We start from the raw sequence: 5,462 nt of genomic DNA, 5'->3' as shown, positions 1-5,462 counted from the left end.
TTGGAGCGCCCCCCCCTGTGAGTGTCATCACGTTTGGAGGAAGAGCCTGCTGTGCAGGTGGACGGAGCCACGTCAGCATAGAGCGAGTGAGTGGGTCCCACACCAAGTCATTTCTGAGTTCTAAAAAGAACAGCCTAGATGCCAGGGCAGAGCGGGCTGGGAAGACACAGGTCATGTGAAGATGATGCAGAAACAGGCGCACACGGGTTACAGAGGCTGAAGAAGAAGGGGCCATCCCCAGCGACACACAGAGGCAGCCTTCTCCTACAGCCAGGGCCCTAACTCGGGATGCCAGCCCCACGAACACTGAGAAGAGGAATTTCTGTTCTCTGAAGTTTCCCACTGTGGCATTTCTGTTACAGAGCCCTGATGATTACTCCATGAGGTTACTCCTTGGGCTGCTAACCACAAGGTCAGCAGTTCGAAGCCACCAGCTGCTACAAGGGAGAAAGACGAGGCTTTCTCCTCCGTAAAGAGTTGCCATCTTGGAAACCCACAGCGGAAGTTCTACCCTATTATGGGGTTGCTACGAGCCGGGATGGACTTGGCAGTTAGGGAAGGGGGCCTAGACAGACTGAACTTGCTGGTCACCCAACTGGCACACTTCCCCCACATGGCCACAGGGCTCACTCCATCACCAGATGCAGCTCTGACCTCGACTACCACACCATCCCAGAGGCCTTCCCTGGCCCCTCTGCCGGTCTCCCCTGCACCCCTGCCCTCTCACAGACTGTGCGTCTTAATTAGCTGTGTGTTTGTTAGCGGGGGGCCGCTGTTGAGTACAAATTGGATTGCTAACCACTAGGCCTCCGGTTCAAACCCAACAGCCCCTCCTGAGGGGGAAAGCGGAGGCTGTCTGTTCCTAGAAAGACGTACAGCCTCAGAAACCCTGCCAAGGACCACGATGAGTCAGAACTGACAGGGCGGCAGTGGGTGTGGGTGGTTCTTTTGCTTTGTTCCTGAACATGGCTGTGAATCTTCTCTACAGTCCAAGGTGGTGTGAACGGTTAAGTGCTTAACCACTAACCTACAGGTTCGTGGTTTGAACCTACCCTGGGGTGCTTCAGAAGAAAGGACTGGCCATCTGCCCCCAACGGGTCACAGCCAGGAAAGGCCCTATGGAGCAGAATTCTACCCTGACATATGTGGGGTGGCCAGGGGTTGAAACCAACTCACCAGTAACTGTGTGTGTGTGTGTGTGTGTGTGTGTGTGTGTACCTCCCAAAAAAAGCAAAGGCGCCCTGGTGGCACTGTGGATTAGGCATTTAATTGCTAACCAAAAGGTCAGTGGTTCAAAGCTCACCCGATGCTTCAAGGGAGAAAAATGAGTCTGCCTGCACCCACGGAGATTCACAGTCTCCAGGAAGCTGTATAGGAATGCGCTGAGTAGGAACGGCCTAGGTGGCAGTGGGTTTGTGTCCGGGGGGTTACACACAAGCAACATGCGGGCTTGGTCTATTTGCTCCCAGCTGTGTCCTCATAGCAGGCACAGGGAAAGGACGTGGTGCATCTCTGTGGAAAGAATGATCAAAGGTTCATCACCAGAATGATCCAAGAAGAGGTCGTTAAGCCTTGCCCCTGGCCTTCTCCAATGGTCACCTAAGTGAGTCCTCCCCAAGACGCTCAGAGACACCCCACTCTTTCCCATAAAGACTGCCGCTGTAACTCACAACGATAACATCATCAGATCTGAATGAACCAGACTGCACAGGGACTGCTTTCCTGTGATCCCTTTCACTTCCCCGTTCATGACAGCGGTCCAGAAACCGTGCGGCAGTGCTGCTTAGTGTTACACAGCTTTCCCGGAAACCACAGACAAGTGACCACCCCCAGCACATCTTCCTTGACTGATGATTCAGGGGCACTATGACCATCCCGCGGCAGGTGAGTGGCACTCGGGCCGGGCGGTCGATGCAGAAAGATGCCGGATGTGGAAAGGAAGACCAGCCAGTCTGTGATTTCCCTCAGGCCCCATGCCCGAGTGTGAGTCAGCCAGGAAACGGATACCAGCTCCTTTCTGTTGTGCCTGGAGGAGCATAATGAGCAAAGCCAGTCCGTGACAGGCAAGCAGGCAGTTCAGCACTCTGCTCTTTTAAAATGCACACGACATCTGTCTGTTGGGACATCATAATGACCCAGCCCGGAAATGTGCATTGAAGGAATGGAGCCCCCCTCCCTCCTTAGAGCTGGGGGGCTGTGAACAGCTGAAGGCTGGGAGCCCACTGTGACTCTAAACATCCTTGCTTCCGGAATATTGTGCTGTGGGGTGCCAGTGTTAGGCGACCTCCTCCTGGGGACCTCGTGCACAACACAATAAAACACTGCCTTGTCCTGCACCAGTCGAGCAATCCGTTGGGTTTCGAAGATCTGTAAATCTTTCCTGAAGGGAAAACACAAAATTAAAACCACCCTCATATTTCTCCCCATGAGCGGCTTGGTGAGTTTGAATCGCTGACTCTGCAGTTAGTAGCTCAATGCACAGCCCACTTCCCCACCAGGGCTCCTATTGGTCTCTACGGGCCTTGGGAGACTGGACTTGACACTAGAATCAGCTGGCACCTCCTCTGAACGCTGACCTTTGGAATTAAATGCAAGGTTTTGATTTCTAGTTGATGATCACGTCGTCAAAAAAGTAAGGCACCACCACCACAAACATTTTAGGTGCTTTCTTAACCTCAGCATTTCAGCGAATTTAGATCTGTTTAGAGCTGAAGCGTTAAGAGGATGCAAGACAATGAAGGTCAGAAGTCAAAAGAGTTCAGCAACCCTTCCAAGGGCCGGCTGCCGGCTTCAGAAAGCTGCGTTACGTAGATGGATGGCCCGCAGCGTGACCATCAAGAACAACATCGATGCCCCCCGCCCCCCTTTCATTTTCTCACCAACTGCATGGCGCCCATTTCATTCCCAAAAGAGCCTAACAGCTCCCCGTCCCTTGCGCTCCAGCGGGCTGCTGGAAAGCAAATGCTCTAGATTTTAGTCACAGATTGGCGGTGCTCCTTCATGGCTTTGAAACCAGACCTGTGCTTCCTTGCCCAGGAAAGGGAGGCTGGAGGTGCTGGTCAAATGTATGAGATACAATCAGATCATGAATCTTAAAGAAGCAAATCCTACATGGTGACAGCCTTGCGCACACAGGGGCCAGCATTGGGGAGCGGACGGCCTCTCTGCCCTTGATGTGGGTGACTGCTGTCAGAACTAGGCAGTGCCTGCTGGGGGTACGGGGGGCTGGGGGGGGGTGGGCAGCATCCCCATGACTGTCTGCAGGTCAGACCAATGGGATCCATAGGGTTCGGCTGGCTGGTTTCTGGAAGGTAAACTTCCAGGCCTTTCTTCCTCGTCTAAGTCTGGAAGCTCCGCTGAGACCTGTTCAGCATTATAGCAACACACACAAGCCTCCACTAATGGGTGAGGTGCACCAGCTGGGACTCATACTGGGTCTCCCACATGGAAGGGGCGACTTCTACTACAGGATCCCCAATGCCCTCTCCTTTTCCTTAGCCCGAAACACCAAGCCACTGCCACCAACTCATGGCAACTGTGCAGGACCAAACAGACGGCTCCACAGGATTTCCACAGCTGTCTCTCTAGAAGCAGCAGTTGGTGGGTTTGAACCTCTGACCTACTAGCAAGCAGCCCTCTTTGTCACCAGGGCTCCTCTCTCTTTCCTCAGACATTTAAAATTTTAAATAAGGTTTGTGTGGCCGTGGGGCGATCCATTCCTTCTTTAAACTACATGAGGGGGTAACCCTCAAAAAACTCTGTGCTCATTTGGGTTTTTTGATGTAAGGGGTAGGCACAGTGCATTTGGAGTTCACTCCGCCAGACCAGACTGTTCATTAAGCTTTCTATTTAGAGGTTTGGAAAAGATAGCGTAACAGAGTGCGGCCAAAAAGGCCCGATTGGTGGCAGATGGGGGACTGGTTTTGCCACCACAACGCACCTGCTCAGACAGCCATGTCAGTGAGCCAGTTTTTGGCAAAAAACAGTCTGCCTCTCTTGCCCCACACACCTTACTCTCCTGACCTTGCTCCGTGCAACAGCCCCACACACCACCCACCACCCACCCCCGCCCCCGCCAAAATGAAGAAGCACATGAAAGATGAAAGGAGAGCAATTTGATGACATATAAGACATGAAGGGAAAAAAAATGAGGGAAGTGTTGTCAGCCATCCAAACAGATGAGTTTGAACAATGTTTCCAAGGACAGAATCGCAGATTTGACAAATGTGTTAAGTGTAATGGAGAGTTCTTCGAAGGTGATAAAGTTGTTTTATTTAAAAAAAAAATTTTTTTTTTAAATACATAGCTTGAGGAGGAAACAATTCCATTGGGTTTTTTTGGGGGGTACCCCCTCATATATTCAATTCAATTCAGGGTCATCGATGCTGGCTCATGGAAACCCTCTAGGACAGAGAAGCACTAGCCCTGTGGGTTTCTGAGGCTGTATCTGGATCCAGGAGTAGAAAGCCCTCTCTGTCTCCCCAGGAGTGGCTCTTGGGTTTCAAACTGCAGACCTTATGAATCGCTGCCCCTCTGTCTTGGCTTCCTGTGCTCCCACTTTAACACAAGGCAGAGGTTCTTATTCACCATAAATCAAAACTCGCTGCCACTGAGTTAATTCTGACCTTGCTGGCTAGAGTAGAATTGCCCCATTTGGGTTTCCAAGCTTGAGAAATCTTACAGTAGAAAGCCTTTCTCCTGTGGAGCGGTTGGAGGGTTTGAACCACTGACCTGCGGGTTAGCAGCCCAATACGTCACCCAGGATACCATCAGGGCTCCTTTCCTGCTTGGGAGCCATCCAGGATGGAGCCCTCGCTGAGCTCACCAACAAATCCCTGCGCCACTGTCAGGACCAGGGATGCAGGAAAGGCCACACCCAGAAGGTACTGACCCCTCGGTCAACACCCGCAAAGCTTTTTAAGTGTCCCCTTTTTTCTTTTTACCACAAGGCCATCAACGATGGAGATGAGGCACATTATCGTATTCACCCACAAAATATCCACCAGGCAAATGGGACCCGATTCCTGGCTAGCAAACAGCTCCTGTCAACATGATGTCTGTTTTGACAAAGTCTCCAACACAGGCGCCCATTTACAGTTTCCTGAATGTGCCCTGTGCACCTACGCGCCTCAATCTGATGAAGCCGATTCAAATCCACGTGACTCTCGCTTTCCTTCCAGAACGCTATTACAGACTCTAGAGGACTCAGCTTAAGCCTCGGCTTAATCCAAGGGCCGAGAGAACATCCTTTGTATTCAAATTAGAGGGGCTGTGAAAAAACGTCTCTATTCCACTTGGCCTTCAATTGTCACCTTGACCTGACGGTCACCCCTGAGTCCATCAAATCTCAGGTCCCAGATCCATGGAATGGGGCTCACCGATGACTGACAAGGAAAGCTCTGAGCACCCAGCTGGCACACAGTAGGGCATCATGAAGGGCATGTTGGTTTCTGCCACGAATT

General features: G+C 51.7%; 1 protein-coding gene across 1 annotated transcript in view; it reads right to left on the bottom strand.

Moving 5' to 3' along the window:
• Positions 1-5,462, bottom strand: part of LGI2 (leucine rich repeat LGI family member 2) — a 32,653-nt gene that overhangs the window by 19,562 nt on the left and 7,629 nt on the right. The gene's annotated exons all lie outside the window — the stretch shown is intronic.

Source organism: Echinops telfairi, unplaced genomic scaffold (genome assembly GCF_000313985.2).
Source record: "Echinops telfairi isolate 266 unplaced genomic scaffold, ASM31398v2 ScPeMD7_7468;HRSCAF=8506_0, whole genome shotgun sequence".
Lineage (NCBI taxonomy): Eukaryota > Metazoa > Chordata > Mammalia > Afrosoricida > Tenrecidae > Echinops > Echinops telfairi.
Note: the sequence above shows the minus strand (reverse complement) of the source record. Positions and strands in the feature narration are given on the sequence as shown.